A 19,032-nucleotide genomic window follows, 5' to 3' on the forward strand; every position below is an offset into this window, starting at 1 on the left:
TTAAATCTCATGTTCCCTGGCAAGGACTGAGTGTTCTGCTGGCGGGACGCAAGCACCAGACCATGGATCGGTTATAAGTTATTGCTCTCCCTACTTATGATATTTTTACCATGTTTTTTTATATATATATGTATGCACTCATGTTCATGTCCAGGTTTTCAGTTTCAGTTCTTATCATGTTATTCCATGTCCCATGTTCTTTCTTTCAGTTGTTTTACATACCAGTACATTCAATGTGCTGACGTCCCCTTTTATTGCCCGGGGGCCTGTATTTCACGATGCAGGTACGGATTTACAGGACGACGCTTTTGATCATTAGGATTTGCTCGTATCAGCTTATTGGTGAGCCCCATCTCATTCGGGGTTTAGACATTGTGTTTATCTATTTAGTTTTGCATCTAAAGGTATGCTGGGAGCCTTATCCCAGTAAGTACGTTTTCCAGTCAGACTCATGATAGAGGTTTCATAGACTAGACAAGTCAGTTATGTTATGTCAAACATTCGGAGTCGTATAGCCATTTTTGGCTCATTCATGTTATTTCCGCACTCATGTTTAAACAAGTATTTTATTAAGTATTATGACTTACCATGTTTTATAAAGGCTCATCATGCATTCACGTTATATTCCGCTTATGTTATGCATCATGATGATTCAGCAAGTCATGTGGTTCGCTCGGTCACATGCAGTCAGGCACCGAGTGCCGTGTTACGTCCAGGCCATGGTTCGGGGCGTGACACCAACAATACATATTCAATACATAATCCCATCAGAATTATTTTTATTTCATGAACCAAGCTCAATGTCAGGGATGAATTCAAGATGACAGCTAAATTTAGAGGAAAAAATTATTACTGTATTATTATATTCATGAACGATCCAAATGGTATTAATAAGATTGAAGAAGAATTAACTAACACTATACTGTAGCAACTAACTCCAGCAGTGCTAACAAATAACTAACTCTAATAACAGCTAACTAAATTCAGCTTTGTCAGCTCACCATTTTTCACTCTAATAACAACTCCTAACTGATTTCACTCCACCATTTTTCTAGTTATCATTATCTTTGTGTTGACTTGAATGTGTAGGAAGAATAAATTGAAGAATGTGTACGTAATTTCAGTATAGACATCATCATATGCTAATTGCTTCACATGGTTACCAAATGTTACGTTCTTTACATGAGAGCTCTTAGTGTTTACATGCATTTAAGAACAAAATCATGTAAGCTGCACAAAAGTTAATAAAATATACATTTCTGTCATGGATGTTGTGCGGCTGCAAAGTGACACACTCTTTACATGATTACATCCATGAGAGTATTATTTACATACATCCTATCCTATAAAAGTTTCGAGCAATCAATATATTCTTTGGCAAAACAACAAAAAGGTTCTATTAGAAACAGGAGAAAACTACGTACAATTTTTTGAGTCATCTATTAGTTGGTAGCCTAATTCTAAAATTTCGTATAGACATGGGTGTGACATCAAATCAGTTAGACAACATTTCATACTAGCCAATTACTGGATACTATTCACACATTTTGGAATAACATCAATGGCTGCATCATACTGGTAAATGCCGAAGTACATATTCTTTACATAATATATGGGAGAACTATCTACAGGTCATACTATTTACAGATTGTGAATTGGTGATGCATTTTTCCACAGCTTCTTCTTAGCAGCTTTTGACAAAAAAACCTGTACAGTTGTGAAGTAATTATCAATTGTTAATGCTTATATCTCAAACAAAGAAGAAAAGAAAGACAATAGACATTTGTCGGAGTTCTGGGTGAAGAAATAAAAGGATCATGTTCGTATTCCAGCATTATTGCAAATAAAAGAGTTAACATGAATCTGCAGCAGTTTAGAATTTAAAAGCACGAAAGAGTTTGATAAGCAATCAGCCGGTAATTTTTTATTTTTTTAAAAAAAAAGGTAATTCAAAAGGAGACCTCTAAATCTTTAATGTACTATCACTAAACACATCTGTATAGAAGAGCTGCACTACTCAATGTTTAACATGCTAAAGTTGTCCATTTAAATACAAAAAATAAAAAAATCCAAACCAATCTTTAGAGTATTGGAACAAATAGAGCAGCTCTCCCATAATAGGTATAAGAAAAAATCTCCTTCATTTAAACTGTTATGAAGTACCAGACACACAAAAGGACATTCATGTACTTAAGCAAAATGGAATAGATTTCACCATCTTCAGAAAACAAAAAGCTCAATACTTAAAGTTTGTTTATTGTTCAAGCACATGAGATTCACACCAATACCCAACATCACATCAATTTGATAATTTCGATTTTGTCAAAATTGACTCATCAATGAATATATACCTAGTCCATATTGCAAAAAAATCAAATGAATTAAACAAGTTACAAACTTTGTGGCTAAATTTGGCAGCTCTGTGGTGGCTGGAAATGAAGTTTCAAAAGGAATAACTCAGTCAGTTTAAATGCTACAACTGCAGCACCATGTTTTCCGAATCGAAGTAAAACAGAAATTTCTGCAAAACAACTACTTCAACCCCTGATGGATTTAGGTAGAAAAAACACCAACACTAAGCTAGCCCTATGACTAATAGTATGTATTGGTCTTGGTCACTACCCAGTGTAATCCCACAATAGTGGGGTCTGGGGAGGGTAAGATGTACGCAGCCTTACCCCTACCTGGGTAGGGAGGCTGTTTCCGATTGACCCTCGGCAACCCTCCTCCTTTATCCGGGCTTGGGACCGGCAATGTGAGCGAGCTCACACAGGCGGAGTTATGACTAATAGTATGTATCTATCAAAAAAATCAAATTTTGATTAAAAATCAAGTTATCTGTTTCAGAAAACGCATAAAGGATGAACTGCAGAGTAATGGGATTCCATTCTCCTACACAGAACCCCGCCTTTTTGGTTCATTATCCATATATTACACTACCACGTGTGTCAAGGTCAAGCAAGTACTTCTTTCTCAAAGTACTTAGGGGGATCAAAATGCTTCTGTCACATACAAGCTATAAATTTTCTCACATGTTAACATTCCATTTGCAGAAGGTATTGGCGTTTTACAGATGAACTAACCTAATGTCACAGGAACAAGTTAAACAGATGAACTAACCTGATGTCACAGCAACAAGTTAAATGGGAAACTTAATTTTCAAATACATAGTGTAGATGCTTCGGGATTTAACTGGATTATTCATTTCAAATAATAAGGTTTCTTTACATACTTTCTTCTTCCTTTATCTAACTCACTTGTGATCTGTGACCTTTCGGAGATGCTTCCCATTGGGATGATAGCAAAACCATATTTAATGAAGGGCAAAAATGGGCGGCCGAAGAATAAAAAAGGGGGGAAAAACTTACCAAAAGTGACAAATGTAACAGAGGATAGATCATTCAAAGTAGTGTGTTTCTCGTTAAGCTCGGCAACATAGCTTTGCAGAATCCCTGGGTAGATCATCTACACTACAAAAGTTAAAAGTTCATCCATATACCGTTGCATCTCTTGACCAGCATAATGTAATATTTTACACATGTATAAACTAAATCACTTCAAATTATATGGATCTATACTTGATTATTATGTATAGAAACTTATGGGAATGATCAAGTAGGCCAGAAAGTTCTGCATTCTTTACCTCATCTATGTATTTCCTTCATCTTGAATCAAGTCGGCACGTTGGGAAGGATCGTCAGAAGGATCATCCAATAGGTCAGTTTGTTTGATTCTGAAGTGTAGAAATTACCAATTAAAAGAGATCCCATACGAAATAGAATGAAGCAGACGATACAATACATCGACAATGAATGGGATATTTTTAAATGGCCAACAATTCTCATCCAAATAAGCTTAATTTATCCTATTCACTGTGTCCAAGCCTACTAGTTTTTAAGCACAAAGCGCAATTAAAGTGTGGGTTAAAAAAACAAGTGTACCGGAGAAAAAAGTAAGAATATGTGATTAAAGAAATAAACTTTGCACTTCATGTCAACTAAACCACTCAACTGTGTCTGTGGAACAAAGAATGCTCATTTAGTGAAGAGAAGAGTGACCAACAAAGATAGAAAATATAGTAGCAATAACTATGCCAAAGCCAAAAATACAGCCATTTTGAAAAATTTATAAAAGTGCATTTCAAAGTTCATCTTGAGTAACAAAAAGGTTTAACAAAATATTATTTATCAAGATTTCAAAGGTCGCCATAGAAGGTCATTCCCATGTGGTATTATAAGATTTTCAACAGCTACATATCAACTTGTCAGTTGTGGCTTCTCATCAACTTCAACCTCAAACTGTCCAAATGAATTTTAATAGATGCACTTCATCAAGAAAAGAAACAACACATATTCAGAGATGAAAAATTCAATTCAAGCAACAATTTCTCATTGTAAAAATTCTTAGTTGCAGTTCCATTCAAGAAACACAATAGACATATTGGAGTTAGTCAGTTTCGGAAGTGATCAGTGAAGAACAATAGAGACACACTTTCAAAGTTGGGACAAATAATCTGAATAAGAAGCAACTGTTTTGAGCATAATGCAGAACAAAGTACAATATTCTTATTGGATACTTTGCCTTTTGAGGATGAGCTCAAGTAAATCCATCTTTCAGAAAGACAAAAGTAACCAAGTTAGAACTGACCTTCACTAATCATCATTCCGGTACCATTATCGCAAACAATATTCACTGTCACCTATTTCTATTTAACTGCCAATACAAACAAAACACAGATAAGCAATACTACTTCTGGATATGGTGATAATTCAGTTAGCGAGATAAGCACATGTATGTATTAAAGAAGAAGAAAGCATCCCAATAACGATAGAGGAGAATCCTAAATGAAGATCTCTTAAATCTTGGACGTTGCCTTCAATTTGGAAAAACCAAATGACAGAACACTGTATTCTTCGTGTTAATTTCTCAGATGGTCACTCAACTAATAGTTATTATCTCAGAAAGTCACCCTTCTTCTTGAATCCAGTTTTCTTCAACAAAGAAAGTGACTTTCTGAGAGAATAATTATTAGTTGAGTAACCATCTGATAAATCCTCTATATTCTTCCCATTCTATAATTTTAATTTCTCATATCCCACAGGAGAGGAAAAAAAGAAAACCCAAATTATTCAATCAAGTCAAATATATCAAGATTTGCTGTACTCCATAGTATTGTTCAAATACAAGTATACAGAAATCCAAGAAGTTCTTCAAAGGACATATAAATTTCCAATTTCCAACTGAAAAGAGAGCAATAGTGCTCACCTGAGATACTGAGAAGGCAACCATAGTCAACCAAGTAATCCCCTCATAATTTCTGTAGATGAAAATGAGAGACAGAAGAACGAGAGAACTCTCTACACAGCTACGGAGTAGAACATCAGTAAAGCATGAGCTGATAATTAAACTGACTAAAATATCCTTTGACTTCAAATTTATTGACATGAAGCAGCCATGTTGATACCACATGCTCTTCTATAATAGTAGAAATTCACTAGTTATGAAAGAAATGCAGTTAGGTAAGGCTTGTTGATTCAAACAGTTGGACAGGGTTGCCGATTTCCTTATGAACTCTATTATACATTCAAAGATAAAGTATGATTCTTATATACATGGTCGTCAAAAAAGATTCTTTAATCATGTAAAGTTATTTGATATCCTAACACCAAGGCAAACGATAATCCATTTTCTGTTCTTCATATATATATATATATATATATATATATATATATATATATAAATAAAAATAAAAACATAATGACTACTGTATCCATTACATAACATAAGCTAGAGCATATCCATTACACATGAAACATCCAGTATTGAATAACGAGAAAACAGGAAGAGCACTGACCTCTGGAGAAATTTTCAGTGTTTTCGAAGGCTTCGATCCAAACTCAACTCTGCTATGAAACAATATGTAACAACCATCCAAACAGAGTGTTAGAGCTGAAATGCGGGAGTAGTACATGAAGCTGTCGGAGGAGTACTTAACAGCTGAAGAGATCCAAACTCTTAGCTACAATTTGGCCATAGATTTTGGATCAAATTTAGGAAATTTATCTTCCGATATATGTTTGGCCATGAAATTTGTCAGATTTTGAAAATTTATCTTCAAAGTATTTTCAAGTTCCAAAAATTGGTTAGAAACTGGCTCAGACCAGTTTTTTGGCGAAATTTCACTTTCACTCACAAAACTTCGCTAGCGTTTGGCAATAGATTTTGGATCTTGAAAAATTATCTTTAGATATTTGTTTGGCTATGAAATTTGATCAGATTTTGAAAATTTATCTTCAAAATATTTTCAAGTTCTCAGACCAATTTTTGGGCAAAATTTCACTTCACCCACAAATCTTCGCTAGCGTTTGGCCATAGATTTTAGAAAATTTACTTCAAGTATCTGTTTGGCCATGAAATAGGATCAGATTTTAAAAATTTATCTTCAAAATATTTTAAAGTTCCAGAAACTGACTCAAACCAAGTTTTTGGGAGAAATTTCACTTTCACTAACAAAACTTTAAATTTTTTTTCCAAGTAAAATGCATGTCCAAACATAACTTCTAAGTTCCAAAAATCACAACTTCAAAAAAACTCAAATTTTCAACTTCAAAATCTATGGCCAAATTAGTCACGTTTTTGGAGCTATATGTACTGAATTGGAGCAATGCTTTGAGCTATGAATCAAAACCTGTTAGTTCTTCTTTCCTTAGTTCGATTAATTATTTCCTTAGTTAGAATAATTATTACTGCATTTTACTTTTGATTTTGCAAAATCACAACAAATTGATGGTGCGGTTATTCATTTAGTGAATATAAGCCATGTATTATAGCAAAAAAAATAATTAATGTTTCTACTGATTCTGAAAATAGCCATTAAAGGATTTGCAAATATTATGATTGAGACCTCATTTGTGAAGGAAAAGTGTGGCGGCTCAGGAGAAGGATTAGGGTTAGAACTGAGAGATAAAACCCTTAGAAACCGTTTTAAATATCCCGGCCAAAATTAATTTTGGACCGTTCGATCAGTACAATCAGGTGGTCAAGATTTAGGGTCCTAAGATAGTTAAATAAATTACGGAAAAGGGCCAATATTACCCCTGAACTTTGACAAATAGTTTATTCATACCCTTTGTTATACTTTAGGGCCAATTATACCCTTACCGTTATACTACGGGGTCAATTATACCCTTATGTCTAACAGCTGCCACGTGGAATCATCCCAGCCCTTCAAAATTATTTTCCCTTCAAATAATTTTTTACCCACTAAAATAACCCAACCCGACCCGATTTTTTTTTTCTTTCCAGCCAAGGGGTATTGGGTTGGGTCCGTATCAGTTTGGCTGGAAAAAAAATTTCGGGTCGGGTTGGGTTATTTTAGTGGGTAAAAAATTATTTGAGGGAAAATAATTTTGAAGGACTGGGGTGATGCCACGTGGCAGCTGTTAAACATAAGGGTATAGTTGATCCCATAGTATAACGGTAAGGGTATAATTGACCCTAAAGTATAACGAAGAGTATGGATGAACTATTTTTCAAAGTTCAAGGGTAATTTTGGCCCTTTTCCGAATAAATTAATATGTATATACTATAAGGCCTTTTTTAAAAAAAAAAAAATAACCTTTAGGCATAAGGTGAGCCCTCAAACTTGGCCTCACTTAACAAATATGTCTTCGCCCTCCGTCATTGAGTGTGTACAAGTAGGCACCTCAAATTATATAAAGTTGAACACGTAAAGACAAATGTTGATATGACACTAATGTGGCACATAAATATGGAGGTGTCTCCCGGTTCATGGTGGAATCCATTGAATGCGTTGGTAAAGCACGGGATTACGGCCGAAAAGCGGAGGTTAGATGATATTTTGTAAGTTGGAGTTTTTTTTTTTTTTTTTTTTTTAGTGAATCAGATAATTAATATGTATATTAACTAAAACTACTAGGGGCCTGTAAGCCCCCACTCAGAGAACTATGGTTTGTAATATTGTTAAGGTTACAAATCGGGATAAAATGATCATAAGTAGTTTTAAATACATCTGCCAAAAAAACATCATGTACAAAAATGGGAGGAGAAGGTAGAATGTGAGCTCGTCCAAACAGCTTTTGCTTTGCTCCCTTCTTTGCCAAAAGATCAGCTACTTTGTTCTGCTCTCGGTAGTTATGTCTAATTACTGGATGGACCAACTCCTCCATTAGTGATCTGCATTCAGAGATAATAGGATAATAAGCAAGGTGACCCTTTTGAAGCATAGTGATTACCTCTGTAGAGTCTGTTGCAATCTCCAAGGTGTCAGCTTATTTTTCAAAGTAATTTAGAGTCCCTGCATGATAGCACTTAGTTCTGCTAGAGTGTTAGTCGCATTTGGTGCTCCTTTCATAAATCCAGGTACCCAATCCCTTTATGATTTCTAAACACTCCTCCAATTCCCCCCGTTCCGGGATTTCCTAGACATAAACCATCCGTGTTAAGTGAAGTTGGAGTGTTTCTACATACACTAAGAATCATTTTCATCAAATTTATATATTCCTTCCGTCTCAATATCTATTACTTTTTTGTTTTGCACGCCATATTTATTAGGAGCAGAGGTGAATCCAGAATTTCAAGAGAATAGATTTACCATTAGTTATGGAGTTTTTTTTTGTTTCTTTTGCCTTTGATTCGTTGTAGCTTAGCGCCTATGGGGTTTTTGATTTCTTTTGCCTTTTAGGACTTGGATAATTAGAAATAAAGGGGGGAAAATGCATAAGATGTAATATAAAAAAGAAACATGGCTTTTACTTTTGGATAATTAGAATTATAGGAAAAAAAAGATTCCGAATAATATAAAAAGCTAAGTTGATGCTTTAGAAAATAAAAGCAAAACACGTGCAGGAGCTTTGGTTCGAACCTGCGACCTTGAGGAGATAAACACAACCCCTAACCCATGCTCCACTTGGCCTAGTATGACCATGTGTTCTTTTAGTTAATATTAGATATGTTTTCAGAATTGTACACATGATATATTGAGTTTAATCGAGTAACCATGGATTCATGTGGCCCAAATTTCATACATAAATTCGCCTATGATTAGGAGTGATATTTAATTAATTTTACCCTTATTTATGCGTAAGTTATAATCTCTCTTCATTAAATGTTTATTCTATTTATGTGTGATATTCATTAATGACATAATTCTACCAAGGATACAATGGAAAAATAATACTCCCTCTGTTTCAATTTATGTGAACCTATTTCCTTTGTAGTCTGTGTGAAAATGAATGACCTCTTTCGTAATTTGGAAACAAATTCACTTTATGAAATGATTTACAGCCACACAAATATTCAAAACTCATTTTAAACCATAAATTTCAAAAGTCTTCACTCTTTCTTAAATGTGAATCACCCAGTCAAATGAGTTCACATAAATTAAAACGGAGGGAGTAATTGTGTGTTAAACTTTTAAAATAACAAATTATTGGAAATAACTATTTTTAGTAATCACAATCAATAATTTGTGAAAGAGGGAGTTTAAGGACCAAAAGGAATGAAGCCCATGCATTAAGGACCACTTTGATCATTTTTCTCTTTTTGGTACCGCCAACCTTTTATTTCTCCTACGTATTCTTATGTAAGTCACAATCAGTTGAAATCAAGAAAGGTACGCATGCTATATTTTTCTTGTAGAAATTAAAAATCTAGGGTTTTTGATCTTCATTTTTACTTTAACTGTGTATAAAGATTTGCTTTTTGATTATTTAAGGCATGCAAGAAATGGCTAGGGAAAATGTAGGTACTGTTCCAGGAGAAAAAATGAGGGAAGTTCAAGAGAAGATTAAGAAGATGCGTAGACAGATTGGTGTTGGTGCTGGTCTATTTGTCACACCCCAATTCCACTAGGGTGTGATGGGCACCCGGCCCCATATCCGGAGCCGAGCGAACCCACAAACCTTTAGGACATATAAAATCTTATTAGGCTTTTAAATCAAATAAAATAAAATACACGGTATGCTCTCAAAAATATTCTTTTTCGAAGCTTTCCAAATCAACAGAATTTGTGATCATATAGAATTTAACATATAATACAGAATGACATATTGACTAATGGAGCCGCTTACACCACTGACATACTATACCCACGACTCTGTCTGCAAAGTCTCTAACATCGATCCAGAGAAAACATACACACAAACTCTAACTCGGCAGCACTCCAGGAGCAAATGGAGCTTGCCAACTCTGCTGGAACATCCTCTATAATAACTCCACATCATCTGGGTGTACCTGCGCGGCATGAAACGCAGCCCCCGAAGAAAGGGGGTCAGTACGGAATAGGTACTGAGTATGTAAAGCATGAAATACAATAAACAGAATCATAATCTGAACAGAGAGTACAAAAATAAGTGCAATAACCGGAGTATCAAAAATGGTTACTCATAAAACATAGGTAATGCATGTCAAAACATATGCCATATCCGGCCCCATTATGGGACTCGGTGAACAGAACGTGGTCGCCACCCCGTCACTGGCGCCACAACACATCATACTCCAAAGTAGGGAATAGCTCCGTAACAGATCATATCATATCAGAATGTGCACATATCATAACATATCAGATGGCCATATCATATCATATCATCACATATCAGAATATAGGTACATGGCACAGCATACTCCACAACCCATGTACATGTATACCTGCCCCCTCACATTGAGGCACGGCGAACAATGCAGTGGAATACGCGTGATAACATATCCTGGCCCGGGCTCATTGAAGGAAACATTGAGGCATCCACGAGTAGAGTAGTGAGAAACTATATGCATCATAAAATATTGAAAAAGATTCGACAAAGTAATCCGAACGATAGGTCATTTAGAAAAGAATCAGACAATAGTCGTAATACGTGCCTTTCGGATGCTACGATGGATTTTGTTAAAACAAAACTTCTGAGGTCGTTTGAACATATCAAAATTCATCACGGGACTCAAAGGAATAGTTACAACACTTATCGTTTGATAAACGGAACAATGATCAAAAGTTTCCTTTGAATGTCGTGCGAAAATAAGTCCAAAAGAGTGACACAAAGGTCACGGAGATTGTGGGCCCACCTTGGGTCAAATCGAGGTGGCGTACGGAAATTTACGAACATTAGACTTAATGGAATATTTAAAATAATTATCATTTAGTAGTTGGAAGAATAGTTAAAACGTTTCCTTTAATATCGCTAAAAAATAAGGCAATAATACAATAGGAGATGAATCGGGAATAGTGGGCCCACCTCGGGTCAACTGAGGTGGCGTACACAATTTACGTACGTTACACTTCATGACGTCACTTGTGAGAGTTTTAAAGTAGTCGGGTCCTAGTTGCGCAAGTTCTAGGTGTTCAGGCAATTTTTCCACTATTCATAAAATATTTAATTCAATTCTACTGAATGCAAAAGGGGCAAATTTAGGCGCGGATTCCTAAGAGTAGAGTCATCCCCGAGGCTCGTATCCAAACCTATCAAACCTAAGACATACCAAGAGAAGGAAAGGTAAAGCTTTACATACCTTATTTGCCTTTTACGCTTATCCAAATTCGAATCTCATTTCCTCCAAAATCTACAATTGGTCACATTTGCCAAATATTAATCATAAAACTTTAAGAATTCAATCTTAACCAATACTTGTCTACAAAAATTTGGGCAGCATCTCCCCTATACATACAACATCCCCGAGATTCTAACTCGGCCAAAATATCAACAACCATACCAAAAACAATACCAATAGCATCAACAATCGATTTGAAACGCATTCTAACATAAATCGTCTTCTTTTCTACATAGCGCAATAGCTTCCATTCCAACTTCACATTTTCAAATCAATATCAACATTCTCATATTCATTTACTAATCAAGATCACTCCAATACAATTCGGAAGCATTTTATATTATTTTTGCAAAATATTTACAAAATATATAAAAATTCCACCAAAACCATAATTCATCCGAAACTTCTAATTTTCGACATAAATATTCATAACACATTTTCATCTTCCAATTTCATTAACAATAATCATAATTTGCACCTTAACAATTTCATTTTCATAATTACATAAATCTACCATAAAATCACAAAACTTCTCATAACAACTTAACAACCAATCTTTCATGCCAATATGGACTTACATCCCTCCAAATCCACCAACTAACATAATAATTCACATTTAGACTTCACTTCCATAATTACATAAAAACTACATTAAAATCACATAATTTCCTATAATCATTTTCAACAATTTTCCATACCAACTTGAACCATTTCCTTCCATTTCCATTACAAGGCTTCAACAACACAATTAACATAACAAATAAAATTGGTTCATCCTTCTACACACATACATACCCATGGCTACATATATATATATATATATATATATATATATATTCATCATGCAACTTCCATATTTTTATGAATTCTTATCCTTTCTACATTCCCCAACATAAATAAAACCTTCATAACACATAAAAAGGAATTAATTCTTACCTTTTCTTCCTAGCTTCTTCACTTGACCAAAGTGTCAAATCTACGAAACAAGCGACTTATCTTCCGAAATAACTACACCACGTTGTAGAGGACCCTTGAATTAGTAGGAATACCACAAGAAAATAATTTTAGAAGCAAGATTTCAAGGGGCAAAAATTTTATGGACATGGCCGAATGGCCTCTTAAGTTTGCTCTCCAAGTCTTCTTTCTTGAATCTTCTTGAAAATATGATGACAACTAATGGTAGGCATCTTATTTAATCACATGGAATAATTAATTAATTCCATGGGCTTGGGCCATGTTGTGGCCGACCACCCCTCTCTTTTGGGCCTCATTTTTCTCTTCTTTTTTTTTGTCATGGGCCTAACCCGGTTGACCCCGAGTTGGGCCTAGCCCACTGATCTTTCGACCTTAAAACGTCCATATCTCCTTGTACCGAGGTCACCTGTGAACCCACGACCTATGGTTGGAAAGATAATTCAATTATATACAACTTCTATTTCTTGGCATTTTTCCAAATTCCAAACTTATAATACCGTTTTTGCCCCTCAAAGTCAGGTCACCCGAAAACGTTTTCTTAAAAATATTCGTTTGGAGGGCTTCCACTTTGATTTGGCCCAAGGGTCCTTCGTGAGTTGTGTTTAACTTTACATATGTGATTCATATAACTTGTCACATGTTCCAAAAAAAAATCTTGACGTGTGGGCCCCACCTCAGCTTACAAATAATTCGACGTTCAAAAATACGGGATATAACACTATTGTACGTGCATGCTTATGGTTTTAGAAGGAAGAAGGAACGACGTGAAAAGATTGCTATAGGTATGTATATAATTAGATTGTTTTGCTGTTGAGTAGTACGTAGTAGTATGTGTTTGTGCAAGTTAACCTAGTTCTTGCATGGCGAATGTGATTATTTTTTAATTTTTTCTAATGTTTTATATGATCGAACATCCACCTGTGCATGTCTTGGGATGGGAGCAAAAATATGTTAGTAGTATATAAAATGGGATAATGAATTACTCCTTCTGTCCCATGTGGCATTTTTCGCTTTTTCAGAGTTAATTTGATTAAATTTTGAAGCTAAATTGGATTAGATTAATTTAATATTTTAAGATTAAATTTTATGTATTTGAAAACTACATGAAATGTACTATAATTTGCAACTTTTCTCATATCAATTTGGTGAAAAATTACGTCTTAAAATGTTGGACAAAGTTCACGCAGTTTGAATATCGGGAAACAAAAAGTGTCACGTAAATTGGGACAGAGGGAGTATCAATACTCCCTCCGTTTCAATTTGTTTGTTTGATTTTGACTTAGCATGAAGTTAAGAATATAAAGAAGACTTTTGAATCTTGTGGTCTTAAATTAAATAAATGTAAAATATACCAAAATGCCCTTTAATCTTGTGGTCTTAAACATGTTATGTGGAAAGTTGAAATTAAAGAGTTGTAAAAAAAAAAAGATACGTAACCTAGTTCTTGGCGAATGTGATTTTGTTTAATCTTTTATGATCGAACATCCATCTATGGATGTATTGGGATGGGAGTAATAATGTGTTATATAAAATGGGACAAAGAATTATTAATTATAAACTCTAAGGTGTGTTTGGTACGATGGAAAATGTTTTCCAAGAAAATATTTTTCAAGAAAATAAGTGATTTTGCTACTCATTTTCTTGTGTTTGTTATGCACGTTGGATGGTGGGGGTAGGCTCCCAGGGTGGGAGGCGGGGTAGGTGGTAGGCAGGTAGGCAGGGGTGGGGGTTGGGTGAGTGGATAGTGCAGGTTGGGTTAGGGATGCGGTGGTGTGTTTATTGATCCGGAAAATGTTTTCCCTTCAATTTTTAAAGAAAACATTTTCTCTTACTTTAAGGAAAACATTTTTCAAGATATTTAGTGGAACCAAACAAGAAAAAAGAGGAAAACATTTTCCGTACTTACCAAACACATCTTAAGTTGTATTATTTGTAGCTCTGTATCATTGATGCAATTCCAATCCCAAATGGTATTATCTGTGGCTTTTTGTCTATGTTCTGTACTCAGAGGGAGGTCATTTATATTTAAAAATAGTTGTACTTAGTACTTCAACAATATTTCTAAACAAATTATTTGAAATTGAAGTATCAACAGTGAATTCGATATGTTTTCCCAATTTATCATTACTAATCACTGAACTTATATGTTAGGAGAAAAGAATTTTGTAAGGACCTAGTTGCTAGACTATCAGATAATCTCATGATAAATTCAGATATTTTCTATGTGATGTCAAACCTTTTATTCATTCTCAAAAGAACTAACAAGAAATAGGAGGAAAAAAGGAAACATATCAAATTGAATAGAAGTTGAAAGGGGAGAAAGAGAGGAGGTTGATATTAATAATGATGATAATAAGGTGATAATGCAAATGTATAGAAGTTAGTCGAGGAGCGCGCAAGCTGGCCCGGACACCACGGTTATAAAAAAAAGTATTATGCAAACGGACATGGTGTTAAGGTGTCTCTGGGAGCTATTGGATCAGTTTTGTGACTAAACAGGCATCCAAGAATGCGACCTGCCCTTGCCCTGTCCAGTTAACTTTCAAAAACATTTGTGATTCCCTCTGCTGTTCTCCGCCCCGCCTCGTCCTAATTATGGACTTTCTTGCCCTACCGCCCTGCCCCCTTGGCGCTCCTGATGATTAGTTCAAATAATCTATAACAGTGTTATTCTTATGAACTGAAGTTAATAGAGTATTTTCGTTGATTGGTTAATCCCGACAAGTAACTTTTATTGACTTCAGAGTCACGGCGGACAATGATGGATGTTGATACTGAGAAAAATGAGAAAAATCTGAACTTGATGGATAGTGAGCTACTAGGAAAAGGTATGTGTCTTCACTATGTATAAGGACACATAATGGATGCTCACGAGCCTTAGGTCTATTCTTTTCTATTTGATGAAATAGTGACTTCCATTTTATTTGAGTGTGTAGTAATTCAACAGTGTTCTAGGATTTCAACCTTGCATATATTATCATAAACATTATCTTTCCTCCCACCTCGTAATTTCTTTGATGATCTATCTGGTTTCTACGAAATCCTTCTAACAAATTTGTTTATTTTCAATTCAGAGTCATCCAAAGAGGTTGCACAGACCCTGACTGTCATGAAAACTGAGAAAAATACTGCAGAGAAGAGGAACTATGCTCTGATAACGGAGCATGGCGATCAGCAATGTGAAGGTATTGCCTATTCTTCCTGTGAATGTAATGTGTATTATACTTGAATATCCAAAGACAATGCATGTGATTGATTGGAGATTTATTTGTCTTTTACAGTTTGATGAGATAATAAACTTCTGAGTTATCCATTTACAAAGTGTTTGCTCATCTTGGTATAGGCTTGAAATTTCTCTCATATTGTACTAAACATATACTAATAGTCTTTCTATCTAAAGTAGTCATGAGAGGTTCATCTTTATTTCATTTCTACTTTTATACATCATTTGACATCTTAAATTTGTTGATTTATTTTGGTGAATTTGCTTTATAACATAATGCCAGTAACTATTTATATAAGTAATTTTCTTTCATAGATTAAATATCTGAAATATGCTAATCCTTTATAGTACTTGTTTGTGAATACCAGAGACAATTAAAGAGGATAGGAGGACCATGGTTGATAAAGGAACCAGTAAAAATGTTGCTGAGAAGAAATTGAACGATGGCGAGGTACAAAGTGAAGGTATGGGCAGTTGTGGACATCTAATGTATGTTCACAAGGCTTAGTTCTATATTTTTCTGTTCATGAGTTAGTGACCTTCCAACTTTGTTTGTCTGTGCAGCAACTCAATTCTTTGACTGATTGATCAATCCGATGTCTAAAGATCCTTCTAATAATACTTTTATTTTTACTTCAGAGTCATCCCAGACCATGACGGACACGAAAACTGAAAAGGAAACTGATGAGAAGAACTGTGCTCTGAAAAGGAAGTATGGCAATCAACAAGGTGTAGGTATAGCCTCTGTTCTTTGGTAATATAATGTGTATGTGTGTTTGAATATCCAAATATTCATGCTATTATAAATGCAGATTTAGTTGTCTTTAGCAATTTTATGATACATTAAGCTCAGAAATGTTTCATTTTACCCCGTGTTTGATCAGCTTGATATGCTTGAAATTTCTCCCAGGACTTCAAAGTGGTGTGAGTGGTTCATCTTAGTATCTTTTTTACTCTTATATATCATTTGATATCTTTAATTTGTTAATCTAATTTGAACAATTTGCTTCAAGGCTTATGTAACACGATATCAAGAACTGTTTCTTGACTTAGTCATTTTCTCTGATAGATTGAATCTGAAATATACTACTCCTTTATGATGCTCATTTTTATATATCAGAGGCATTCAGAGAGGATGTGGAGGTAAGAACCAAACGTCATGTTGAGCATGCAATTAAGATGATGAGAGCATTACATGGCTCTAGTTCTGATGATGATTATGCAGTTTTCAGAAACTCTAAAGGTAGTTTCGATGATCATTTCCGCGAGTTGCTTTGTCGTAGTGGTGCTTTAAAGTCGACAGAAGCTGCTACAGTGGAAGGTGGAAAGGAGACTAACACTGATTGTGTCATTGAAAGTCTTGCAAAACGCGTAATCAAAGATTTGGAACTGACATTCTTTGGTTCTGATACTGAGTATGATCCCTCTGATGACCTTGATATTAAGACCAGCAAAATCTTGGAACGCATGGAGTATTGCATGTGCGAGTTGTTTCGTCTATATGTTGCTGAAGAATCAGAGAAAGATAAAATGGCGAGTAATGGCGCTGATCCGAAAAGGAGAAAGACGGAGAACATCACTGATTGTGATGTAAAGAGTAGCCTGGAAAAGGAGGAAGGGGGCAAGAGTGAGGCATAGAAGTTGAAGAGATCCTTAGGTCTTTTTATAGTCTGCAAATAAAGTACCAGTGAAGAACCAATTGCTTTGGACTTCATTTTGCTTCAGTGTTCTTGCATTAAAATGTTTAGAGGATCAAGTACAATCTCCTTCTGACAATTCATTAGTTTTTATCCATTAATTTCAGTACACCCCTTAGCTTAATACTATCACAATTTGCCACTCTTTTCTCAAAGCTCACTCAACTGCTTTAAATAATACTCCCTCGGTTCACTTTACTTGTCCAGAACTTTGCACGTCCCTTATTAAGAAATAACAAATGAACTGCATATTTTACCATGATACCCATATTAATTGATATATAGTCTTAATGAGTTTGAAAAATGATTTGGAATAAATAATTAATGCTAAGGCTAAAACAGGAAAAATATTTTTTTTTTCTCTTGATATGCGAAAGTGGACAAGTAAAAGTGAAAATCTATTTTTGGAATACTAGACAAGTTAAAAGTGAACAGAGGAGTACATTATTTAAGTTAAAAATTCCAAAATGTAAGCCTTCAAGAAAATTAGCTGCAGAGTTTGAAACTCTTTGGCATTTCCTATTCTCTAAGCTGTTCCCAATTCCTAAACTTTTTTTTTGCCTTTCCATTTTTCTTTCACAATCATTTTAATATTGGCTCTTCATATAAGTTCATAGAAGTGCAATATGTCAAACATCTTTACACCAACAATTTAAAGGTATGCCTCAAATCTCTGAATTATTTCCGTTCTTTTCTCTCCATGAAAATCCTCAACGCTAAGCATGTTACGTTCTACAATCTTTATAGAGAGTTTATTTTTATGTTTCCATGTATATATTTTGAAATAACTCGTGGTGTTTAACCATCTTTGAATATCATATGATTATAAATTATGTAGTTAGTACTGTTAACATAATGACAAGAACAAAAAATGCAAGAAAAGAATCAATAATATGTAGGATCTCTTAATAAGGTTGACTTGTTGAAAATTAAGAATTCACGAGCATACATATCTTGTTGAGTTCCAGCACCTTATCTTGGATTTTGGCAACTCAGTGGATGCATGTGAGTGCATTCTTATATCTTTATTATATCACACACTCCCATCCAAGTTAGTAGACCTTTTTTTCACATAGACTGTTATGTTATCGTGTTAATACATTTGCTTTAGGTTCTTTAGTTTTATAGGAGAAAGAAAATTGAAGTAAAACGTTTAAGAGGGATAACTTATAGCTTAGATAAAATATTCTTAAAATTAGTTACTCCTTCCATTCCAAAATATTTGTCATATGTTGCTTCTCGAGCTAGTCAACTTACATGAATTTTGACCACAATTTAAGATATTTTTTTTCACCATATTGATATGTAAAGAGTTGCATCTTATAGTACATTTTTATAGTTTTCGAATATTTAAATTTAATTTTAAAATATTGAATCAATCTAATACAATTTAGCCCTAAAGATTAGTTGAATTGACTTTCGGAGAGTGAACCGTGACAAGTATTTTTTTTTGGACAGAGGGTGTATCATTCTTTGTGAAGACGTGCAAAAACTTTAACGGACAGATAATATGATCAGAAATACTGCCATCTAAAAACTCACTTTTTAATTTAATATTATGGTGTCAAGATTGAA

General features: G+C 34.6%; 2 long non-coding RNA genes across 2 annotated transcripts; both read right to left on the minus strand.

The window, feature by feature from the left end:
* Positions 1-1,378: 1,378 nt before the first annotated feature.
* On the minus strand, positions 1,379-5,670 carry LOC132619205 (uncharacterized). The gene is made up of 5 exons (XR_009574609.1): positions 5,266-5,670; positions 4,648-4,713; positions 3,644-3,733; positions 3,369-3,470; positions 1,379-1,707 (listed from the first exon to the last, which is right to left on the minus strand). It is a non-coding gene; the product is annotated as an uncharacterized LOC132619205 (long non-coding RNA).
* A 4,052-nt stretch (positions 5,671-9,722) lies between these two features.
* Positions 9,723-12,711, minus strand: LOC132618333 (uncharacterized). The gene is made up of 3 exons (XR_009574060.1): positions 12,499-12,711; positions 11,524-11,574; positions 9,723-10,254 (listed from the first exon to the last, which is right to left on the minus strand). It is a non-coding gene; the product is annotated as an uncharacterized LOC132618333 (long non-coding RNA).
* Positions 12,712-19,032: the final 6,321 nt, after the last annotated feature.

This window comes from Lycium barbarum, chromosome 11 (assembly GCF_019175385.1).
Source record: "Lycium barbarum isolate Lr01 chromosome 11, ASM1917538v2, whole genome shotgun sequence".
Classification (NCBI taxonomy): domain Eukaryota; kingdom Viridiplantae; phylum Streptophyta; class Magnoliopsida; order Solanales; family Solanaceae; genus Lycium; species Lycium barbarum.